Source organism: Sciurus vulgaris (assembly GCF_902686455.1).
Source record: "Sciurus vulgaris genome assembly, chromosome: 2".
In the NCBI taxonomy this organism is placed as follows: Eukaryota; Metazoa; Chordata; class Mammalia; order Rodentia; family Sciuridae; genus Sciurus; species Sciurus vulgaris.
This window is the reverse complement of record NC_136462.1, coordinates 111,013,324-111,039,570: the sequence shown is the minus strand read 5'-3', so window position 1 is coordinate 111,039,570 and position 26,247 is coordinate 111,013,324. Positions and strand designations below refer to the sequence as shown.

The 26,247-nt window shown below is 41.6% G+C and overlaps 1 long non-coding RNA gene across 1 annotated transcript in view; it reads left to right on the top strand.

The window, feature by feature from the left end:
• Positions 1-930: 930 nt before the first annotated feature.
• LOC306653000 overlaps positions 931-26,247 on the top strand; it is a 49,906-nt gene continuing 24,589 nt past the window's right edge. Inside the window, exon 1 of the long non-coding RNA XR_013761602.1 lies at positions 931-1,079. This is a non-coding gene — a long non-coding RNA (uncharacterized lncRNA). The remainder of the gene's footprint in view (positions 1,080-26,247) is intronic.

The following is a 26,247-nucleotide window of genomic DNA, read 5'->3' as shown; positions in this document are numbered from 1 at the left end:
ACTATAGCTGTTTTTATTTCAGTAACTTCCAGCCCTTGTAAGCTGTTATGAACATTTTTACAGAGTTATAACCATAATACATACATTATCCTAAAGTTTGTTATATTTTTCTGGTAATAAATATCTCTCAATGTTGCTACTTAATCTTCATAATTACCTTTATAGCTATGTATGAGGCAAATGTATGACTGTATCAAAATCTATGTAGAAATCCTCTTAAGTCTAGTTTTTTCTATAACAGATACTGCTTATATTAACTTCTTTATGCATATCTTTATTGCACTACTTCTCAATAATCATGAATACAGTTCTTCCTACGTTTTGCTATATTGTTTCCCAAAAGAACTATTATGAATTTACAATGCCATCAAAATTATGTCAGTGAGTTAGTTTGGTTGCAACACTGGGTGTCTTGAATATTGTTTCTGTAAAACATTTTTGAGAATTAATATTTTTAAATGGGGTCCCAGATTTGCTTTCATCTGTATTTCTTTGAATACCAGTAGGCTGTTTCCTTTTTGCACGTGCACTATTTATAATTGCTCCTTCATGAGATGTCTGTTTATATTGTGGTTAAAAATGTGAATGAGACCCTTGTACATCTTTTCTTAAATGAAAGAAAAGCAATAGAAATTGCATTATTACAGCCCAGAGGGTCAGAATGGTACTTACTGTTTTATTTGTTGGGTTAACAATGCCTTCTGGAATCTTCCCAAGAAAGCCCCAGTGTTCTACAATCTAGAATGCAAATCTATTCTCCTGCCCAGAACTACTGAGAAAAGTGATTCTATAACATCCTTAGTGTGCTTGACTCAATAATGGAAATGACATGATTTTCCAGTGTGTGTGAGAGAGTTGGACAGCAGCCTAGGTTATAAAAATGCAAATGAAGATCATGTGATTGGAGAGTTAATTGGTTTCCTAGTGACTCTGAAGAATACAGAGTGCCCTTGAGTGTCTCAGTTGGAAGGGCCCTACCCACAGAAGGGAAATGACTTCCACTGAAGCTCACACAGCAAACTAGAGGAGGGCTGGAACCCTGCCTCCAGATTCCCCTGCATCTTTCATCTGTCCTGAAGGTGAATGTGAATGAATCTGTTATTTTCCCCTCTGGGGCTTCCTCTCCTCTGCACCCCCGCCTATCTAACTCCCAGACCCTGCCTCCTCCCAGCCTGGATGATACTAGAGCATCTGGGAAGCCTTCCTGTGTTGGGAGTCTGTTTCCTTTTCCTAGGTTCAAAGTACTCTTCCACGAAGAGTCTGTCCATCAGCTAAAATATTTTGTCAATGCACAAGTTTTTCTTTTGCAAGAAGACTTCAAATGTTAGCCCATGAGGATGGACGATCTTGACTCTCTGTAAGGCTTTTTGGTTTAATACTTCACTGCTATTTTCTGGGATGATTAGATGAAAAAGGGAATTAACATTTTGTTAATTAGGTAGTGCTTACTACATATTATGGGTAATAGGCAGTACCTAATTTAATTTCTTAAAAACACATGAAGTGACAAATTTGGAAGTAGTGCTTAGAGTTTAACTAACTGATCAGCTCTCATTGCTGTGATGTCTTTATGCTATTTATTCTAGAATAGCCAATCAGTTTTGCAAACTATTCATGTATGTGTCCCATTGAGAAAAGCTATACCCTCTGATGGTATCTGTAGGATTTTTGTGCCAGCTTTGCCACCCCACAGAGGTTTCAATCTGGACAAGTGTCAACAGTCTAGTGTCAAGTCCAGGAGGAAGCAGAAAGTCAGGTGCAGTGGTGCATACCTGTAATTTATTACTTGGAGGCTGAGGTAGGAAGAACACTTGAGCCCAGGAGTTTGGGATCAGTTTTGGCTAACAGAGTGACACTCTGTCTCAAAAAATAAATTAAAAAAAAATAAAGAAATTCATTTAGATAGAGTGCAGCAAAGCTAAGGAAAATAGCATCTGGAAAAATTTCTTAAGGAAAAAGAAATAGAAGAATCCTAAAGATTGAGACAAAGAGTATAACTCAAGACCAAAGAAACAAGAGTCTTGGTGGGTGGGAGAATGTAGGGCCAAAGGTCCCCGGGCAGTGACCAATTCCCGAAAGGATGGGGGAACCCTGCAGGGTTTGGGCCCAGGAGTGGTACTTGTAGCAGAATCTCATTGGCTCTCTTAGGTTCTTTCTCTTTAAAGTAGGCATACAAATAACCTTTTCTGGTCATCTTTCAGTGGGGTTATGGGAACTGATTTCAGTTAACTCATATGAAAATGATTTTATATACTCTGAAACCCTATGCAAATGTCACAGAAGGACTATCAGTTAACGCAGTAAGATCTAATTCATTATCCAGAATTTCAGCGACTCAGCTTGTTCCTGGCTGTGTTTTATTGCCAAGACAGCATTTGATGCCCATTGAGACTGAAAATTAAAGCCTGACTCAGAGTATGCCCTTGGAATTCATGCCCCTCCCCACCCCAGCTCAACCTCAGACCAACTAGGATGGATTTCAGCTGCGTAGAAAAGAACCAAAAACAAACAAACAAACAAAAAAATCCCTTCTCATAGCAGTCTGCCACCCTTTGAAGAACTTAGCTTTTATTCTTAAAAAAAAGTTTTGGGTTAAAAATTCATTCATAAAAGAATATATGTAAAAGTCAAATGAGGTGGGCCTGTAGTCCCAGCTACTTGGGAGGCTGAGGTAGGACAATGGCAAGTTTGAGGTCAGCCCCCAGTATCTTAGCGAGACCCTTAGCAACTTAGCAAGACCCTGTCCCCAAATATAATATAAAGAACCGAGGATGTGGGTCAGTGGTACAGTACTCTGGGTTCAGTTCTCACTAACACACACACATGCACAATAAACACACTGCACACTAAACTTCAGAAAAAATATTACTAGTGCCTGCAAAGCCCCATGTGTCTTTCCCTGATCCATTCCCTTTACTCTCCTACTTTCTATTTTTTATCAACCTTCATATATAAAAATAATCTTTAATATTATTCTTAACATATATATTATCCTTAACAACATATTATTTAGCTTTTACTGTCTCTGAACTTTGTAAAAGGGGATAATACGGTAAGTATTCTTGTACAACTTGTTTATTTTGCCTCTACAATTTCCCTGCACGGATGGATGTAGTTCATTCATTTTGGAGCCATATAGTATTCCTCTGTGGGAATGTACTATAAATTATTTATCCATCCTATGGTGAATGGACATTACTCTCAGTTTGAGACTGTTATAAATGATGTGTTTTTATGTCTCCTGTTGTATTTGTATAAAAGTTAATATTTATCTAGAAGTAGAATTGCTGGGTCATAAGGTATGCATGTCTTTAATTTTATCAGATAAGGCCAAACTGGTCCAAGTGGTTTAACACTCTCACCAACAGTATATGAGAATTTCCATTGTTGTACATTCCTGCCCTTACTTGGCATTGCCTGTTTTAAATTTCTGCCAACCCAAGAGGCCATGTACTTGTATATCTCATTTTGGTTGTACTCTGTGCTTCCCTTTTATTAAGGAGATTAGGCATCTTTTCATGTCTGTGGTCCTTTTCTGTTTCTTCATCTCTGAAATATTTGTCTCTTTCCCAATTAAACAATTAAGTGGGTCTTGTTGATTGGCATAGCTCTTTAAAGATTCTAGACACCAATTCTTTACCAGTTATATGTGTTACAATTATCTTCTTTCGGTCTCTGGATTGTCTTCTTGCTCTCTGTACGATGTTTTTGATGAACAAAGTTCTTTAGTGCAGTTGACCTTTCTTTTCTTTCACTTCTGGTGTCATGTTTAAGAAATAATTTTTCTTTTTCTTTACCTGAGGTCCTAAAGATCATTTCCTGGATTTTCTTCCAAATACTACTGGTGCCTGCAAAGCCCTCCTTCCAGGAGACATAAACAAAATTTGAAAATTCCCAAAAGTCTGTCTCAGGACTGTTCGGTCTGCTCCTGATCTTTCCACAAAACAGCTCTGGAAGTCCAAGATTATTTTTATTTCAATGGGCCTCCTCTAGAAAGCTTTGAGTTCTGTCAAGTGCCAAGAGACAGACTATTCATGCAGGGGCGCAGCAATTCCGGGCTGTGCGTCCCTGCTTGGCACAGCCTGTATCCCCCAGAGGGCGCCCTCGCACCACACGTGCAGCTCCCCACGGCGGCTGCATCCGGGGCTCCTCTGCCCCATGCTGGGGCGCCCTGATCTCCCTGCAGGCGGCAGAGGCAGCATGTGTGCAGCCAGGGCCTCTGGCCCTCACTGGTCTCATCCTGCCACCGACCTGCTGAAGCTGGGGTCCCTCTTGTTCTTCCAGCCCTTTCAAATCTGCCCTCCCACCTCATGCTCTCTCTCCTTTCAAGGTGTTCTCCTGATTCCTTCTCGTCTTTTGCTAACGTTATTTTGTAGGTCGGATGTTGCTAAGGTTTAAACCTATCCCAAACCACTGTGGCGTATAGCTAATGTTACTACAAGGCTCCCCATAGGATCAGAGCACCAGGGAAGCAGAGAGAACACAGATCCACTAAGGAAAGGCAGTAGAGCTCTTTGTCTGTTTAGTATTTGATTTTGCTTTGTCAGTCACTTAACAGCTGGCTTGTTTCCTCTTGCCTCCATTTTCTTTTAAGACTGAGTAAATATCATTGTCTAACAGTTTTTGTAAGGATGAGATAAAATAGGTAAAGTTCATAGTGCCTAGAACATAACAGGAATCCACAAATACTGGTTTTCCTTCATCTTAGCTGGAGCTCCCCAGGAAACAGAGCCTGAAGTCAAGCTTAGGCTCCAGTGCTTTTTTTTGGTGGTGTCATTTCAGGGAAGCAAGAGTGAAGGGAAAGGAGACAAGAGGAAGGGAGGAAGAGAGAACAGATCCCAGGCTGTGCTACTGAGCTGGTTCTGAGGCCATGGGTATGGCATCCCTGGAGCAGAGGAGCAGACACTTTACCTCCAGTGTCTTCCCACCACTTCTCATTAGTCAGGGTTTTCACTATGGGGTGTTAGTTCCCTGCATTCTGGGCTGTTATCCTGCTCCTTGGAGGCCCTCTGGGCAAGTCAAGGCCTCTGTGGGAAAGGTTGGGTCAGGCCTAGGTGCCTGAGTTGCTGTGATTCTTGCTGCATGCAGTGGGAGGGATGGAAGCTCTGTCACACCCTGGCCTTGTCCTCAGGGGAGGTTGAGGCAACTGCAGCATTAGCAGACAGAGTGATGGTGCTCAGGCCCTATGACCTCAGAAACAGCAGGAACTACTGCTAGGACTACTCTGATGGGGAAAGCAGAGTGGGGCCTGGGGAGAGGGCTGCCAGGTGGGCTAAGCGGATCTGTGGCAGTATATAAAGTGACTCTCATACACTTTTCCCTTTCCTTGTGTTCATGTGAGCTCTGTTTCCCAGCACATCTAGCACTGGGCCCATTCACATTCACTGAATATCAAAAGAGCAGAGAAATGAATGAAGCATACCTGAGGTGTATGATTTCATGCATGAAGCAAATATTGTATTTCAGAAGGGTGGGGTGTTCTTAGGTCTTGTACTGTGCTGGGTGCCATGGAACGTATTGTTGATCAGGATAGGTTAGTCCAGGGGTTAGAATTTTTTTTTTTTGTAAAAGATCAAATAGGATTTAGCTTTACTGGCCACATACGTCTTTGTTGCATAGTCCTCTTCTTTTCTTTATATACCTTTGCAAATATAAAAAACTATTATCTTGCAGGTCATACAAAAACAGGTTGGATACCCATGGGTTAGAATATTCTGCACTAACAAGATCCCAGTTTAAGTGACTTAACATGTTAAAGGTTTATTCTTGCTCGCATCATTATCCAATGCAGGTCAGTGGCCCTCCAGAGCAGTTCTCATCTATGCAGTAACTCAGGGATGCAGGATGCCTTCATCTTCTCAGGTCACCATCTATGCCATCCTGGTTACTATGAAAGAAGAAGAGAGGATTGAAAGCTTGAACAAGTTCTTTTGATACTGTGGATTGAACCCAGGGACACTTAACCAATAAGCCACATCCCCAGGCCCACTCTTTTATTTTAAGGCAGGGTCTTGCTAAGTTACTTAGGGCCTCACTAAGTTGTTGAGGCTGGCTTTGAACTTGAGATCCTCCTGCCTCAGTTGCTGGAATTATAGGTGTATGTGATCACGCCTGGCTTACATAAGCTCTTTTAAGGATCATATCACATCTGTTACGTTTTCTTGATTAGTATTCTAATAACCTCATATTAACAGCAGAGGAGTTGAGCAAAAGTAGTTTCCTTGTGTCTAGGAAGAGGAAATAGCATAGTAAAACACACGAAATGTCTTTCCCCCAGAGTAAAGAGAAATTAAGATATGGTTCGTGTCTCATAGGACCTTGGATCAAGCTGGGACAAAGGATGAGCATGAATGAAATGTTGAACAACTGCAAATTTTGTGTCAGAGTTTTGGGTGTCACAACCCAAAACAAAAGACTATAAAATTTCACAGGACCAAGAGATCAGACTGGGCCCATGTAGTTGCCCAAAGTTTCATGGAGAAGGTAGAACTGGAATTTGATTTTGAAGCATTGGCAAGACTTAGGCAGAGGCAGAGAGATGGGAACTATTTTCTAGGTGGGGGAAGTAACAAAAGCAAATGGTCACAGTGGAGAAAGCCAGGGTGTCTAAGGAGTTCCCACTGGTGGGGTGTAGGCATCAACCAGTCCTAATGCCTGCTGACCAGACAAGATCTCAGTGGTTGACTTTGGGAGAGGTTCCTGTGCAGGGACTGGGGTGGAGGTAGGGCTATAAGGTGGGGCAGAGGAAACAGCTTCCTAGCATTTTACCCCACCCACCCCCTGCTGAGGTATCTCAGTGTTTTAACAACCAGAAGACTCCATCAGTGCATGTAAGCTAAATATCTGCCCTGCATTGGAGACCTATGGCAGCTAAGGATAGAAAGACAGGTTGGAATTAAATTGGGAAGGGCTCTAAATGCCACGGTGTTTGGAATTTCCAAAACAGAGATTGACATTATTTATTTTCAAAGATAAAGCCTATAGTTATCACCCTGTATGATAAATATCCAACAATAAATGATTAAATATAAAGAGAGCACTCATATGATGGAATTGTTTGTAATCATTAAGGTCTAGTTTCTGAAGATTTTTAATGACATGGAATGATAAGTGAAAAAGAAAATTAGAGTACAATACCAATTTAGTAAAAAAAATATAAAAATATTAAGACTAAAATAATAAATATCAAACAGTGGTTACTCAAAAATTAAACTGACAAAAATTATATATATTTATCATATATAACATGTTTTAAATATATGTAATTAGTGCTTATTTTTGGATGGTAATGTTAACATTGATTTTTCTTTTCATGAAAAATTCATGTTTTGAATTTTTCTAAAATAAATCCCTATGACTTATAATAAAATATAATAATTACTCCTCAAAATAAAGTTTAAACATGTGGCATGTAGCATGGTAGTTGCCGTGACTACAGTTTTCTTTCTCGGTAGGTAAATTCCATTCTCATTTTGGCAGTGCCCAAGAACCTGGTACTTACATGAGTCAGTCCACAGTGGCTGAGCACCATCTGTCCCTGGGATATCAGGCTCTGTTTGCCACTGAGCAGGTGACTGGAAAGCCCACCTTGCTTGTCATCTTTAGGTACACCTGTAATTTCAGCAATTCCCAGAGGTAATTCTAGCAACTCAACTCACAGAATGAATACTGATACCAGAAAATCACACAACCATCTTGGGCTTGAGCCACAGAGCTGTGGGGTACCAATGGTTGATCACAGAGCAGTGAGAACCCATACAGATGTGGCGTCTCATTTCACAGATGGAAAACCAGAAAGAGGAAGGTACTTGCCCAAGGACACACAGTGAGTTAGTCTATAAGTAGGGACTTGAACCTGGTCTCTGTCCTATACTATGTCTTCACCCATGACAGGCCCTTAGACGACTGGCTTTCCTGGATTCTGTTCAAATTCCTCTGTTGCTATACTTCAGGTTCTGTATAGTCAGTTGTGGTTTGGAATAAAGTTCACAGAATCAACTGCTATTTCTTGGCTCTTCAGTTTTGGGACTCCTTAGGTCTCTTGACAAAATTGTTTAGATTCATGTTCTTCTTTAAATCCAATGTAAAATCAAAACATTTGTCAAAATGTCCTCTGAAAATAATCTGGAAGTTCCTTAGAAAGTTAAATTCAGAGTCTGTATGACCCAGTAATTCTCTTCCTGGGTAAATACCCAAGAGAATTGGAAAATGTATGTCCACACAAAAACATGTACTCAAATGTTCAGTAGTATTATCCATATTAGCAAAAGAGTGGAAACAATCAAAATGTCCATCAACTGATGAGTGGATAAGCAAGATGTGCTACAATGGGATATTATTTCAAAAGAAATGAAGAACTGTTACTTGCTCCAACATGGATGAACCTGGAAAACACCATGCTAAGTAAAATATGCCCATCACCAGAGATCACATATCATATGATTCCATTTATATGAAATGCCCAGAGTAGGCAAATTCATAGAGACAAAAGTAGATTAGTGGTTTCCAGAGACTTGGGGGTGGGGAATAGGAGGTAATGGATGTAGGTTTACTTTATTGGGTAATGAAAATGTTCTAGAATTAGATAGTGGTGATCATTGCATAATTGTGAATATACTAAAAAACACTATGTACACTTTACAATGTTATGGTATGTAAATTTAAATTATATCTTTTAAAAAGATGGTCTCTGATTAAAACCCAAGAAAAATGAAATTGGAGGAAATCTGCAATGAGAAAAGCGTTATAAGGTGAAAACCTACATTTCAACTAGACTCTTGGGCCTAAAAGAACATGTATAAGCAGGTCTTCTTGTATTCTCAAAACTGTCTTATGAAGTAGCCACTCAGGTCAGGCTTGCTGTACATACCTGTAATACCACTGACTGGGGAGACTGAGACAGGAGAATTGAGAGTTTGAGGCCAGCCTCTGCAGTTTAGTGAGACCCTCAGCAACTTAGTGAAACCCTGTCTTCAAAAAAAAAAAAAAAAAAAAAAAAAAAAACCAGACTAGGGGACTGGGGATGTAGCTCAGTGGTGAAGCACCCAGTGTTTAAACCTAAGTCCCCCCGAAGTAGCTCTTCAGGTAGTAACTAGAATCCCAGCTCTTCTATTAACCAGATACATGTTTACATGACAGTTAAGTTTTAAAATCATACCAACCTCAATTTCTTCATTGACAAAGTAGGATAATAAAGTCTCTCTCACAGGTGATGGCATGTATGCTGCCAAGCACTCAACATTTAGGTGCCTTTGATTTCCTCTTTTCATCTCTTCCCTAATCTCAGGAGTCACTGTGCAATATTGGGGTACTCCCATTCCCTCTTTGAGTCTGGAAGCTTTTCTAAGTGCGTATTTCGCAAACTGTAGCATGTGTGGGGATCATTTCTTTCTCCTTGTCAAACTCTGCAGCTTTGGAAACTAGGACAAGGCTTCTCAAAATCAAACATATATAGAGTTACTCGAGAATCTTGTTGAAATACAAATTTTAATTCATAGGTCCCGGATGGAGCATTTCTAAAAATCTCCCAAGTGGTACTGTAGTTTCCTTGAAAACCCCTGAATAGCATGGTTCTAAGTCACTGGAAATATCAAGCAAGAATGATTTGAAGAACCTTTCTCAAACAGCAAACTTTTGATATCATTCTGTGATGGCAAAACCAGACCTGGTTGTGAAATGAAATTATAAAAATGTTATGGTAAAAAAAACAATGCCTGGGGAAGGGGTCAGTTCCCCTCCTCTCTCTGTTTTTCTCCAGGAAGCCTAATTAACCATGGGTTGCTACCTTTTGGATTGTAAATAACTGCCCGAGGAGTCTGACTACTCCCTTTTGAAATGTAACAGATGCCTGTGAAAAGAGACCTTTCTTATCTGTTTCTGTAAGCATGCTTTATGTTAGAGACCCTGCACAAGGCCTTGAGCCGTGTAGATTAGGATTTTTTTTTTTTTTTTTTTAAGAGGAAAAAAGCCTTAATGGTAGGATCAGTCTAAGATGACACCAAATAACTTATGAATGTTGTGAGAAACTGTGGATCAGGGCTCAGAATTTGGAGTTTTGTTTTCCTCTAGGTCCAACAGCCTAAAACAAAGTTTGGAGTTCTCTCAGAGTGCTGCTTGCTGCTTCTCTACCAGTCTGTTTCCTGCAACAATTCTAAGGTAGACAGTGATGAAATAAATTAATATAGTTTTCTAAGTGTAAAATACTTTGCAAAGAAGGGTCTGAAATATAGTCAAAGTTTTTTTTAAAGTCCATTTAGGCATTCACAGACATATCAGTAACCTTCCATGAGGGCCTAGAGATGACATATGAGATTATAATCAGAACTAGAAAAATTAATAGGAACATATATACTTGTACAGAGTGTCAACATTTCCTAGAGGCTGTTGCCTCTAGGGTCTCCTTTAATCCACTTAGCTCAGCATAGGGGATGATTATCTTCATTTTGTAGATGACAAAACTGAGGCTCAGGCAGGTTATGAGATCCCAGGCACATGAAAACACTCCTGCTGAACCTGGTCCTTCACCTGCCCCTCTTGCGATGCCAGAGAGGATTCTATGTAACTACAGATCTCCTCTCTGGCCCTGGGTACCTAAAGAAGGAAACTTTGGAGACAAGGAGTCAAGAGAGAATCCCTGGCAAAGGGTGCCCTCAGACAAGTACTATCAAAACTGGTAATATTTCCACTCTTCCTCTTGGCCCCACCCAAAATTCAGGATTTTAAAATATCAGTCTTTGCCTACACTAAAGCAAGCATGTTTGGATTCCAAACAGCCATCTTGCTGTCTTCTTGGCCTTGTTGTTTACAGGAAAGCAGGAAGGCTGAAGGTCGCCAGCCTTTAGCACGTGGCCAGCACCCCTTCATGGGCGTGTTGCTACCCATTGATTGGGTCCCCTGAAAACTCTCAAGCCTTTGCGGAGAGGGCAGAAACAAACCCTTTCAGAGTTGGGGTTTATTCTTCTAATTCAGTCAGGCAGCCATCTTGAGCCAAAGGGTGTGATTTTGAGACTCAGAGCTCTCAACCTGAGCAGGTTTACGAATATGAATGTCTGGGCCCCATCCCCCAGAGATCTGTGGTGGGGCTGGGATTTTTAAAACTTTCCCAAGCATTCTAATGTACAGACTGAATTGCAGACTGCTGGATTAGGGTCAAGGATTTGAATAAATTCCACCTTATACACCACCTCTGCAGCCAGGTTCCTTCTACCCACTCTGCTCCATGTGTAAAGATTGTGCCATGGTTTACGCAGCTGGTAACCTACAGAGAAGGGTCCCAATGCCAGTCTGAGCATTCCATCTATAACATATATAACATATATGGAATCAGTCCATATATAACATTCATATATGTGTCTTATTTCTGAATGTATACATTATATATGGATATGTTATATATGGACTGATTTTTTTATCCTGAGAGGTGGAAATTGACCCATTTCTATTACATTAACAGGTTACCATATTAATCTGCTAACACAGCCCACTTTTAGAGCTAAAAGAGGCATTTTTCTCCTTTAAAAATAAGTCCTAGAAGGTTGTCCTAGAAAGTTGGACCATTTTTATTTTATATTTTTTTGCACCTGGGATTGAACTCAGGAGCGCTTAACTGCTAAGCCACATCCCCAGCCCTTTTTTCTTTTTTTTCTTTCTTTTTTTTTTTTTTTTTTTTTTTTGAGACAGGGTCCCACTAAGTTGCTTAGGGCCTTGCTAAATTGCTGAGGCTGTAGCTTTGAACTTGTAATCCTCCTGCCTGAGTTGCTGGGATTACAGGTGTGTGACACCACACTTGGCTTGAAATGCTTTTAAAGCACACATTTTGATATTAAGTAGGAACTAAGCAATGGATAGGTATTTATTTTAAAGTCACAAGACATAGAGTTTAAAAGAGGTGTACATTTAAATTTGCTTTCAGGCCTTTCCTCCTAATTTGTCCCATTTTTATCTTTTGCATAAACTATAACTCTATCAAAACACAGAGATTTTATCTTCTGAGAATTAAAGCACTTAAAGAATCAACTTTTTTTCCTAATAAAAACCAGAGTGGCATCAGGGATTGTGAATGTGATTAATGTCACTGAACTGTACACTTAAAATAGCAAAAATGGCAAAGTTTATATATATTCTACCACAATTTTAAAAAGTAATAGTGTAATATTCCAAAAACCTTGAATTGCACATTTTACATGTATAAATTATATTGTATATGATTTACATATCAAAAAAGTTGTTAAAGAAGTAGAACCAGCTATTGCATTTCTTAATGGAGTTTCCATTAAGAAAAATTTTTTCCATTTTCATTTAACTCTGAAAAGGTGATCTCATTGCTAAATAATTTCATAGGCATTAGTACAAGGGACTTATGTGTGATCATGCCTTTACAAATATTTATGATGGCTACCACGGCCTTTATAATTACTTTTGGGGGGCAATGTTATATATGTATGGATAAATATATTTATATAATACATGTGACATATATAATATATATTTATATATAATATATATATTTTTTTATTTATTTTTCTGGTACTGGGGATTGAATCCAGGAGCTCTCAACCACGAGCCACATCTCCAGCCCTCTCTTTATTTTATTTAGAGACAGGGTCTCAATGAGTTGTTTAGGGCCTTGCTAAATTGCTGAGACTGGCTTTGAACTCACAATTCTCCTACTTCAGCCTCCTGAGCTGCTGGAACTACAGGTGTGTACTACTGTGCCTAGCTCTTATTTTGATATAATTTCAAGGTCAGAAAATAGTGGCAAGTGGGGGCTGGGGAGATAGCTCAGTCAGTAGAGTGCTTGCCTTGCAAGCACAAGGCCCTGGGTTCAATCCCCAGCACCACAAAAAAAGAAAAAAAAAAAAAATAGTGGCAAGCAATTTACATATTTTAAACTCACACATAATAAGACACACACAGAGAGGTGAAATTCAGAGTCTCAGTATTATGGTACCAGAATAAAGTCCAGTGTGTAAAATACACACAAGTGTGAATTAAGAAATGCAACGACTTTAGTACAGTGGCAGTTCAATGCACAGCTGCTTCATCAGAAAGTAGTAAAAGAGGTGTTCCTGTAGAATGCATGGCACCTCACAGATAAAGAATTTGTGAAGTACAGTCACGTGCTCAGCATTTTTACACAAGAAAGCCATTGAACATAGATATACACATACTTCACAATTAGAATACACTTAAAATATATGGGCTTCACACTGACTCAAAAATATTCAATGTAAACTTCCACAAATAGTGATTTTGTAATAAAACACATTTTCTCTCATCAGGTTGCAGGCGCTCTCCCCTAATCCTGCAGTACCTGGAGTGGACTCTCAGGACATGCTCTTTTTCAGCCTCCTCTTCACTGTTTTTCCTCCTCTGGGCTTACAGAAATGAATGCAAAATCATTTTCTCCTGTGACCATGGTGGGTGGCAAGTCCTCTTGTTTGCTGTATTCCCTTATTTCTCAGGTGACAACGTCACCCCTGAACTACCTCATTGTCAGGAGATTCTCTGTGGATTGGGGGAGGCCTATCATGCCCTTATGGGGTGGGACCAAGCTCATGCAGCATCCCTTGACACTGGTTGGCCCACAAGGGATCAGATCCCCTCTTCTAGCCCCATCCCCTCCCCCAACCTCCTACTGGCAGCACCACCTGGGATCATGCTCTCTGTCTTTAAGCACCACTGGGAATCATGCAGTCTCTCTTCCTTCCAGGTCCCCATGTCTGGAGCCCCCAGTGATACCTTTCAAGAACTGGGGCCAGAGGCGTGGCCTTGACCTCTTCTATCTCACCCAAATGCCCAAGCCTCTATTCCACCTGCTCCCCAGCTCTGGCCAGCAAGGCCTGTGGCTCTATGAAAGATTATCTTGGGGCAATTATCTTGCTACACCAAAATTGGTCCTCCCACACTATGGGATGAAATCATGAACAGTCTTATTGTTCATAAAGTGTATTCCATACAAAGTTAATCATCAACCCTATTCTAATTCATCTTGTAGAGATTGAGGATGCAATGGTGGAGTTCAGGAGGCAGAAATGCATTGCTGCTTCTGAGGAAATGATGCTGTGCCTTTCAGAAAGTCTTTACGAGTGTAGATGGCCCAATATTTGGAGGGGCTTTAAAAATGATCCTGTGGGCCCTCCTAGGCAATTCTGGAATAAAGGAAAGCTTCCGTTATCCTATGGTGCCGTTAAAATCAAAGGAGGCAGGTGCTACACTGGGGACATTTATGAACAGGAAGAGGGCAAGACCACCTCTGCTTGGCAGACGTTAGTGAGAGGGGAGGGAGCTTCCAGCTAAAGCAAAATGTCTGCAAAGACCCTGCATGAAAGGACAGGGCTGCTCAGGGAAGAGGCAGGCTGATAGAAAGCCTGGGGCAAGGAGAGGGATTCTGGAAAGTGGGTTGCAGCCACTTGTGAGGGCTCTGAGTGCCCAGGTAAGAAGAAAGCATGGACTTCTGTTGACTTAATGGAACACTTAGTAGGAGAGTAACATAATCAGATGTGATTTATTCTAACATTTTTGGTATATTGTCCCCTTATAATAAAGACTATTACAATGAACTGTGTACTTTTAAAGTTTCTACTTCTAACATTTTGTTTTTTTAAATTATAGGGTATACAACATTCCAGAACAAAAATTCACATAGGATTTTATATAACCAATAATTAAAAGTAGATACATTCTATGTGTAGCTATTTTAATATAGTAGCATAGTGTACATATATTTTCATTTCTATTAAATTATAAGCCCCACTAAATAATTGTGAAGTCTGCATCAATTGGCTAAGTCTGCAGAAGAATATTGCCTAGGTCAACACATTACTACTTTTATTTGCTTTAAATTGCTTTATTTAAAGCAAATAAAAATAAATTTTATTTACAAGGATATTCTTTTATACAACTTTCACATTAATACATATTTTAAAATAAAATTATTCTAATGATATTTTTTAAATCAAGTTTTCGATTTGCAAATAAAAATAAATTTTTATTTTAAATTTTTACATTATTTTAAATGTATGTTTAAATTGTTTTATTTGCTTTAAATTATTTTATTTGTTTTCAATTGAGAAAATAGCTTGTTGCTGGGCTTGGTGGCACACGCCTGTAATCCCAGCCGCACGGGAAGCTGAGACAGGAAGATTGAGAGTTCAAAGCCAGCCTGAGCAAAAATGCTAAGTAAGGTGCTAAGTAAGTCAGTGAGACCTTGTCTCTAAATAAAATACAAAATAGGGCTGGGGATGTGGCTCAGAGGTTGAATGCCCCGAGTTCAGTCCCTGGTACCCACCCCCGAAAAGAAACCAAACCAAAAAAACCTTGTCTTTGAAAAGCTTCACGTGGTGCCTATTGACATGCACCTGTGCTTACTGTGCATAAAGTATTTTTCCTTCTGTAGTAACACAGGCAAATAAACTTTTGTGCTTTTAGAAATGGCATCCAGTTTTAAAAATAAAAGTATTTACTCTTCCCAGCTCACCTGGAATAAACTACTTGTACTTCTTCCCCTTTTTCATTGTTTTTATTTTAAAAATTTCAAAATATAGATAACAGTTGCAAAGATAACACAACAAACACTTCAATGAGACTCACCAGGTGTTAACATTGCATTCCCTCTTGGTGTATATAAATATGCACATATACATATATTCACAAACATGTTTATAAATGTTTTTCTATTCAGTCATCTGAGAGTAAGTTTCAGATATCATAATTCTTCATCCTTAAATACTTTACCATGTAAATATAAGAACAAGAATATTCTTTTATGCAACCACAATATAATGATCAAACCCCAGCAACTTTCACATTAATACATATTTTAAAATAAAAATTATTCTAATGATATTTTTTAAATCAAGTTTTCGATTTGCAATCCAGTGTCCATTTCATGAGGACACATATCATTTACTTTTCGCATCTTTTTTGCGTGCTGGGGATTGAACTTGGGGCCCTGCCAAGCATGTGCTCTATCATTGAGCTAAACCCACAACCCCTATTTTTCATGTCTCTTTAATTCCATTAATCTGGAAATATTTCTTGGCCTTTCTTTTCTTTTCATGATATTGACACTTTTGAAGTTTACAATCCAATTGATTTGTAGTATGTCACTTCCCCACCCCCTACCTCCCAGTTTTTCAATGTGTTCTCCTCTTTGGAGTTAGGAGTTAAAAATCTTTGAGCTCAAACTCTGGTTCCTCTACCAGGATGGCCACAAGGAAGGAAATAATTCTGAGTCTCAGTTTTCTCATCTTTAAAATGAAGCTATGATCCTTAATATCATAAAATAATGTTTATGAAAGTGTTATGTGAACACTAATACCTCTATAAAAACTAGGGGCCCTTATTACCATAAACTAAACCCTCAATCGCTTAATGAGTTAATACTCCCAAGTTACCAAGGCAGCCTGACAACTGGGAACCACTGCTAAGTCAGAGAGACCTAGTCTCCCACTAATTACTTGTGTGACTTTGAATAAAGTTATTTACTCTCCCTGGTTCTTAGTTTCTCTGTGTGTAAGATGGGGCTCACACTATCCGCCCTGCAATTGTGTTATTTGTGACTGCTGAGCAGGGCTTGCTGGATGGACCAGGGCTGGAGTGGGAGGATGAAGAAGGGGTATTGAGCACTGACTGGAGTGAGAGGACCTGGGTGCAGTGATTCTCAACCGTGGTTACTCATTAGAATGAGGTGGGAACTTTAAAAAATCTCAAAGCCCAGCTTGCATCCCAGGCCAAGTTTATCAGAATCCCCTGAGGAGGGGGACAGGTAAGACCAGATATTAGTATATTTTAAAGCTCCCAGGGAGCTGACAAATCTAAATGCTGCTATCTCTTTACTCCCATTGGGTTCATGACACCCCCCCCCCCCCCCCCCCCCGCCAAATTTAAAGGTGGCAATCCTTGGCCTGGGGCAAGGGGGTGAGAAGATACTTTAGGGTAGACTTCCATATCCTTCAAACTTAAGCAGCTGTCCTTTGGGGCAGCCTGTTTCCTGAGTGTATTTAGGTCCAAGTTGTTAAGTGACATCATTTGAAAGCTAAAATGGTCAAATTATAGCATCACGTTGATACCCCGTCCCCTCAGCACCCCCCTTACCAAGTACAAAGGATCTTATTTTTTAAAACTCTCCTTAATGATAGTTATATACTGAAATGTTGTTGAAGCTGCCTGTTCAAAACATCAACAATATACTTAAATGTATAATAAGCACATTATGCATTTAACCTGGGGTTAGACAGAGACTTGTCATCTTGCGGATGTGCTGCACTGTCAGCGAGAGGCTTCCAGGTGACCACGTGGGCAACCTTCAGCATTCCTTTCACGTTGGTCTATTTCCTAGCCTACATTTGAATAATTTGGGGTTGGAAATTGCAATGAATTGTGTCTAGATTATGTTCTTGCTAGCTCATTTTTGAGGGGGCAGTAATTTAATGCCTCTGCTTCCAAAGATGGGGATCCATGTCCCCCTGCTTTGTCAAAGGAATGAAAGGAGCTGCAGGAATCTTGGCTCCTAGGATTCCCCTCTTCCTCCCTGAGCAGTTGCCTTTGCTTTCTGGAGAGTTGTTTTTTTGTCCAAGTGAATACCTACTTCCACCTGCAATGAAGCATGGTAGGAGATCATGGAATAAATATCATGGGTGATTCTTGAATAGTCTAGGTAGCAGAAAAATGGGAGGTTTGGTGTTCTTCTGCCACTGTGGTCACCTACCATGTCCCAGGAGCTGTACGTTCATTGTTTCATCTAATCTGCCCCACACTCTGCAAGACAGGTATTATTATTTCCAATGGTAAAACAAAGACTCAGGTGCAACCTGTTGCTCAAAGTTACACAGCAACTGGTACATATCAAGACCAAGATTGGAACTCCAGGCTGACTGAGTCCACTTTCAACATTCAGGGACACTGTCACAAAGGCCCCTGAGCAATTAGTTGCCTTTGCCAGCTCTTAGAAGTTGTAATGAAGCCAGTTTTAACAAATTTCTCTTAAAATCCAGTTTTATTTATAGCACTCAGCTATATAGTATCTTATAATCACAGCATTCAGAAGCTGGAAAGGACTGTGAAGCTCAGCTACCTTAATTCTGTATTTAACTGAAGTTGGGATTCTTCAGATACTTACTGAGGACACGCTGAGTTAGTCGTCAGAATACAGTATTCCTGAAGAAGGTTGCCTCAGGCTTCCTTTCTCTTTGCCTGTCACAGATCTATATCCCTCTCCCACACTCTGATTCTTTTCTCTAACCTAATTCTAAAACCTTCCTTCAAGAGATGAGCAGGGTTGTCAGGACCAGTGGCATCTGTGGGTGGGCATGGAGGACGTAGGTGGTCACTCACCCTTGACCCTAACAGGGGACCAATTGCAGCCTGGTCAGATGCTGCCTGCAGAGCATGTTTACCACAGATATAAGAACATTCTGAGGCTGGGACTCCATGTGAAGGTAGAGGCCAGCCTGAGGTAGCCCCTGCAGCAGGGAAATTCAGGGAGGTGTGTGCTCTGGTCCCACTTACCCTGAGAACCAGGTGTAAGTTCCCAGAGAGCTCCAACCCCAGCACAGCCCTGGTATACAGCAGGTGCTCAGTGAATCACTGCCATTGAAACCACCTCAGAGCCACAAAAGGAACCCAAGCATGAGTTTTCAAGCATCTCTCCTTGTCTCAGACAAAGAACAGTATCAAACTTCTAATCAGCAGATTCAGTTCTCAATGACCTTGAGCTGCTTTTCAAAAATCCAGCCTCTCCTTAAAGGAAGATTTCTTACCGTTGAAATGGTCCAAAGGGCAGTGTCCAGACACCGAAGGCATTTCTGCCAGAAGAGTTCCCAAAAGGCTTGGCATGGTGATTCTCAGTCCTCTGCATGTTAGAATCACCTGGTGAGATCTAAAAACGCCCTGTGCCCTGGCCCCACCTGCCTGATTCAGTCTGCGTCTCTGGTGGGCAGGACCACACATCAGTATTTTAAAGCTTCCCAGATGATTCCAATGTGCCAAGGTTTGCTATCCACTGTTGGAATAAGTGGAATCTCCCAGGGTGACTACTTTGAAAAGGACAGCAATGGTTTGGAGAGCTAAGTTCCCATGTAATTGCTTAAAACTATCCATTTAACCACCTGTTGTCATTCTCGTTTACCCCCACAGTGGGGCACAGCTGGGTTCGTTTCATAGGGTTGATTTGACTCCTGTGCAGCCAGACCCTGCACCATGTCTAAATAGTTCTGGATGGTAAGTCCTAGATGGCTCCAGCCTGTTACCCACCTTGAGGCAGAAAGGAGAAAAGAAATAGCAACAAGACACAGTCTTCCTGTCATTCTGTTGGTTGGCCCCAAGTGCAACTCTTTGCCTTTTTGTCTTTACTGCTGGAGAAATCCAGGTGTCTGCCTGTGATATTAAGTTAATGTCTCTGGACTTCAGCTTTCTCATCTGTAAAATGGGAATAATAATGACCTCATAGCACTGAAGAAAGAAGCCAGTGAAATGTTTCTCAGTGCATGCCCATGGCTGATTCACTGATTTGCCAGGCCCTCCTATGATATAAATGGCTCAAAAAGTTTATTTTCTTTCTTTTTATTGTATTTTTGGGGTGCTGGGGATTGAAATCAGGGATACTTGACCACTGAACCACAATCCCAGCCCTATTTTGTATTTTATTTGGAGACAAGTTCTCACTGAGTTGCTTAGTGCCTTGTTTTTGCTGAATCTTGTTTTTGAACCCATGATCCTCCTATCTCAGCTTCCTGAGCCGCTGGAATTACAGGCATTTGCCACTGAGCCCCACCAAAGAGTTTATTTTCAAAGAGGAAGCTATAGGAGTCAATTCTATTTTAACATGTGTAGGAGAGGCGAAAGTTTTCCACTTCACTGTTAATTGCTTAGATGTGAATATTGATCACACTTAGTCACTAAATACAACAGTTAACATCCCCAATGTAGCTCTAACATTGCCCTCACAGAAGGGCCACATTTCAATACCATGACAGAAAGAAGTTGGTGTGAAGGTCCTTTCAGTTTTAAGTCAACTTTCTGTATCCATGGGCTGTGTGTCCTTGGAATCAACCAACCAAGGATCAAAAATATTTGAAAAAAGAAATTGTCTGTATTAATCATATACAGATTGTATTTTCCTTAGTCATTATCTCCTGAACAATATAGTACAACAACTGTTTACATAGCATTTACATTGTATTAGACATTATAAGTAATCCAGAGATGATTTAAGGTATATGGGAGGATTGTGTAAGTTATAAACAAACACTATGCCATCTTATATAAGAGACTTGAGCAACTGCAGATTTTGGGAGTCCTAGAACCAATTTCCTGTGGATACAGAGGGATGACTGTACCATCTTTCATGATGAAAAGAAACACTTCACATCTATGTACTTTCAAGTTCTAACTGCTTCCAACTTGGTCACAGTAGTGCCGAGAGGAAGGACCCCTCCCCGCAACATTAACCATAGTCAGATTCCTTAAGTTAATAGATGCTTTCAAAGTATTTCCTGCATTCACTGCAGTAATCTTGGAGAAGGACAGGGGCCTTATTCCTATTTTACACGTAAAGAAAGTGTGCACTGAAGTTCCTCAACTACTGGTGCTGACACATCGGCTGTTTCTAAGACAGCACAACTGATTCCAGTGAGCACAGAGGAGCCACTCTTCCTGGAAGGCCTCCTGGGAGCCATAGGCACTGCATTAGATGTCAGACTTGTGTGGTGCTGCCCGGAAGTGTACAGTTTAGTAGAACTTGACTAGGGAAGTCAGTATCCTCTCCAATCTGTCCTTCTGCTTGGGGAGATTGCTCTTTCCAATCTGACCTCAGCGGTGAGTAATTGTAATTCTGTATTGGGAACATGCTCCAGAAGCAGCACTTTTGCCCATCAGCCAGATATAGGGCTTCTCCAAGATCGCACCACCAGTACAGTTTGGTCAGCTGGTGCCTGCGCAGGGCTGGTGATCAGAGTGCTACATATACCATCTTTCACATCTCAGACATTTTGGGTCTGTGAGGCCAAGCCAGAGCCCAGTGGTTGGAGCCTGTCCTCACTTACTGGTCCAAAGCTAACACAGGAGCCTCCTTGACTGGTATTCCCTTAACCACAATTTGAATTATGGGTCCTTGGTTACAGGTCTGGTGACTTCTGTAAGTCAGGTGTTGGAGGTGGAAAAGTGGAGAGGGAGGCTGGGAGCTATTTTCATCTTGTTACAAGGGCTTAAAACACCAGCTTCTCTTGTGCCTTATTTAGATGAAAAGTCTTGATCTAAAAAAAGTTAAAACTGTGACTCAGTTGAATTCCCAAGTTGTTCAAAATGCTTTGGGCTCCTGTCTGGGGTTATTCTTAATGCTGTCTTTAGATAGTGTGAAGTGGACATCACTTCTGGGCAACTGAAAGTGCTTTTGGAAATCATCCTCCTGATTTTTTCTTTCTTTTTTTTTTTTTTTTGTTTCTTTTAGCCAGGATGAAAAAGTACTTTTGTTTTGGGAATCCAACTTGCTGACTCCTATTTTTAAACCTCAAGAGTAGGGGTACCCATTCAAAGAGAAGCATTTTTCATAGCCTTCCAAAGCAGAGATATGGAATTTGTGGCCATATCAAGGTGAACCTAGAGACCAGGTTCTACCTGGAAGAACTTCACATGCCACCTATACCAGGGATGTACCCTCTTGGGCAGAGGAACCATGTGGAAGGGCTATGGATAGAGTAAACATGCTCAATTCAGACTCTTCATCACCAGGCTAGCCTGAGGGAAGACTAGAAAGCAGGGTGAGTTGGCTTGGCCTCTGGTGTCCTGTGCTGCCCTCTGATCACTGCAGGCCCTCTACCCTCTTCACTGTTGAGTACTGCCCATCCATATCTTCTATCCCAGACAGTGCCACATGCTTTAAAATGACCTCTTTGTTTTGCCATACCTATCTCTCTAAATGATTGCTTTTTATTTGTGTAGAACCCCCAACAACTGGAGAAAAACATGTGTTCCTTGCTTTGTCCCAGTGTCCAGACTTCCTGCACTCAGCATGTAAGCAGGATGCACAGAGAAGGAGAAGTAGCCTGGAGGGAGGGAGATGGTTGGGTTCTAGGGCCTTAGGTTTAAATTCTACCCACAGTCTCGGATGGACATCTTAGTTTTCTTACCTAGAAACAAGGGTAATTAGTACCCACCTTTTAGTGTTTTTATGATGATTAAATGTGAAATTCATTTATGTGAAACTTTTAGAACAGTGCTTGGCACTGGAAGCAGGCACTCAGTAAGTAATACCACTAGTGCTTTATCTTTGTAAACCATGCTCAGAGGCATCATCTAATTTGCACTTGATTCTTACAACGCCCTGTCAGAGGCAGAAAAATCATATCATTTTACAAATTGGGAAACTCAGATTCAAAGGGATTCAATGTTTCACCTGAGAACAGAAGCCCTGGTTTTCTGACTCCAAGACCAGTCCCCTTTCTGTTTTCTGTGCTTCATGGACAAAAGTACTCTTAAAATTAAACAGCAAAGGCTCATCAAGTCAAGTCAAGTCACAGGTTAATATTAGCATAAATTCTTGTCAGGGACTGAGTAAAATCAAGCAGAAGTTTAGATGTGGACTTGGAGGCTGGGTATACCTGCCATGTTTGCAGTGCAGTAGGGTCAGGTGTTGTCACTTGTCAACACAGATGAACTCAGAAGTCTCCAAGGGAATCAATCAGTGCTCTTTTAGGGCTGGTGGTGGGGAGGAGGATGGGAAGAAAAGAAAAGAGATAGGAAGTCAGGAGTCCTCTTCCGGCCTAGAGTTTGGCTGCTCATTTAAAAATAATAATAATAAATGTGGTTTAAGGCAGAAAATCTGCCTTAAACTGAAAATCAGTTCCAGGAATACAGGAGCAAATGCAGCCTGCCTGTCTGTGGAAACATTGATGGCAGAGTACCAATTCCTTTGTTCTATTCATTCCATTCCTTCCAGCCACCCAACTGCCCGTCCATGCAGTCATTCTTTCATCCAGAAAGTGTTAATTATGCTCTGATTCTCCAGACCACCCTCATGAGAGCTGCTTGTGGCTCCTCCAGTAGTCATAGCCACAGCCAAGAACAGTGGCCTTGGTGCTTCTGCTCAGGACAAACTGGCTAAAAGCAGCAACTTGGCCTTCTTGGTTTTCCTCTTTCCTCCCTTTTAACTTGGGCCAGCCAGTGTCCTCAGACATAGTGAGGATGGTGATTTCTCAACACATGGCTATTATTTTGTTTCCATATTCAGCCCACCTGAATACCATGCATTTAATTTCAAGGTGCTGTTGCCCCATTTTTTCTCTGCTTCCCAGAAACAGAGAGCTGCTTATTGGGTCCCTTCCCTGCTCCATACAATTGCTTATGCCCATGCCCCTTCATTAGGAAAGCCAAGAGAGCAGCCTCTCTGTTGGTCTCTGTGTGCCTTAACTGTCTGAGTCCTGAGGTCTTGGGAGCATGGAAACAGCTAGCTCTTTTCCAGTGACAATGGGTAGGGGAGGGTTGGGGGGATGCAGGAGGCCAGGCAGAAAGCACACGGTAACTGGAGGCAGGATGCCGGGGTTCTTCCTGCTTCTTGTCCTGGCTCTGCCAGTAACTAACTTGCTTTCAGACTGCAGACAAGCAGCTTCACTGTTCTCTTCCTCCATTTCTTGATCTGTATCTAAGGAGGACCATCTGAGACAATGTGGACATCACACTTTAAGAGGTTTCAGTCCTATCTAAAAATTAGTTTTTAATGGCTAACAGATTGATATAGGGACCAATAGAGAATCCTGGAGATTCAGAAGACTGATTCCAACCACTTGCTTAATGTTTTTATGTGACCATCAAACAGGATGAACTACCTCCATGATCTGGGGCTGGATCGTGTCCAGGTAGTTCTAGAAAAGGTTGAGAGTTGGTCAGAGAGCAAGTTCACACAATTCACAGGGAAGGTACTTAGAGATGATATTGCTGTTGGTGTCTATGCTTGTAAAAATGCAGCATGGTCTCAAAATCTTTAGCAACAGTGTCTAAAAAGCACCAGTGTGAGAATATTCATCTGTGAAGGTAGGTGTTTGAATGCTTCTGATCTGTCTATGCATACATCTTTGTTTCTTCTTATTTGTTTCTTTTTGTTTCTTTTTATTTCCCCTGGTGGTTCTTCTTTAACCTGGTCATACCTAAAAAACAAGGTTAAAACAGCTCAAGCTTCATTTTCATATAAATACCCTGTTCTTGTTTTAAAAATGGATGAGAAAATAATTTATAAGTGGTAAAACTATCAAACAATAAAGTCTTTTTTTTAAAACTAATGTGTTAAGAGTTTTTACAATGGAGGTTGTGAAGCTACTTGTACAAGATTCTCTTTCAGATCCTCAGTGAGAGCTAAATCTTCTTTTGAGGAGAGATTTTTAGAAATAGCCCCAAATGAGCTGGACCTGCAACTGAGGCTTTAACAGGTGTCCTTAGTACCCTCTAAAAGGGTTTTACTTTCCTTTCCCAGTAATTTGGACCAGCTCCCTGGCTCCACTCCTCTGCACTCTCCCAAACTGGCCTGGTGTCAGATGAACTGGGCACCAGAAACACTTGCTGGGGGACTTTGGTTTTCCAGGCCTGCTCTGGCCCTCCTCCAGCCCTACCCTAGTCCCTGGGTGAGGAGTTCATGGGCTAAGTGACTGTGTGCCTATACTAGACCATTCTTGGGAATACAAAAACTCCCAAGTTCCCTGCCCAAGGGTCCTCGAATCCACTTTCAGGGCCCATGTGCCTCTCTTGCATCTGTCTAGTCAAGGGCAGACTGTGCTCCTGCTGTACTTGCCCTTGTCCCAGGGCCACTGTTGGTGTGGGGAGGTACATGTAAAGTTGGTGGGGACTGGGATGTGGAGATGCATTCACCCAAGCTTCCTCATGGTGTGAGATGGAGCTGGGAGTGAAGACAAGGAAAGGTGGGAGAAACCACAGATTGGGGCTCTTCCTTGCTGCCATATTTGGACTTGGGACTTTCAGGAACATGAAACTTGGTCTGAACCTGCCATTGCATCTTGTTATGAAGCTGTATTTGTCAAGGTAGGAAGATAGAATGTATTTCACCTCATGTTATGCTAGGTTGACTCATGACTTATACATAGAGGTATACAGTCTGTGGACTGCATTTGTTCTCTTGCCTTGCACATGTTAAGTGGCCTTTGCTGGGGCAGGCCTGCTGCTCTGACCTGGTGTCTGCCTCTCAACTCAGCCTCGTGAGAAGCTCTCACTGTCCCTCATGTTATCCTGCCATCAGACCCAGGGCCAGCCTCATCTACCACCCCTCCACCCTAGTTCCCAAGAGCTCTGGGAAGGGTATACCAACACTTGGGAACCAAAACTGGTGAATCAGGCTGGAACTTAAGCTAGGCCATGACCTAGGTTTGTTTTAAGACTTGGGAGGACATGGGAGCAGAGGGCTAGTTTTCTTCTGAGGCCAGCCAGGTGTTCTTCAGGTGGCTATATGAGTGCTTTGGGCATGGCAGTTTGCTGGCTGGAAGTGGGGGATAGTGATTGGAGTTCTACTAAAACTGGGAGCTGGTTTGACAGACCAGGAGTGAGCAGAAACCAAGCCAGGGCAAGACCATACATGAGGCTGGCAGAGCCCATCCTAGAGTCAGTACAGAGGGTGGACTGGGCTCTGGACCATAATGTTAAAGAGCCCATCCTCCTTAACTTGCCTCCTGAAACATGCTTTTCCAAGCTCCTCTCTTGGAAGGAGACTCATCCATGGAGGAGGGAGAGAATGTGGGCCCTTGGATCCTGTGGGTATTAGCAGGGTTCAGACAGGGCCTTCTGAGGGGTGGGCTGGGTACTGCAGGATTCCTTCTGCTTGGTCTTGGGATGGGAAGTCTGCTGGCAGCCTGAGTGAAGAGGGAACCCAAGTTCTGGAGTGAGGCACAGCAGCAGAGGACAAACATGAGCAGGATTCTGCCCCTGTGCCAGCTCCTCCAACAGCTGCCCTGGCTGCCTGTCCCTTGCCAGAGCTCTCACAGCTTATGAGACTGGGCCTCATGGTTTTCCGTTCACTCATTCTACAGATGTGCACTGAGCCCCTGTGTGGCAGGCCCCTCTGTGTTGTCCTCTGAATGGTGGGGAAGGCCTTATGTTCTATGGGCCATGCAGACAGCAAAGACAGATGTATTTATCTTCCACTTTGGGTAGGACACTGAGGCAGGACTGGGGACAGACAGTGATGGAGGGGAGGGGCTGTTAGATGGGTGGAGGATGGGGAGGTGGTCAGTGAAGGCCTCTTTGAAGAGG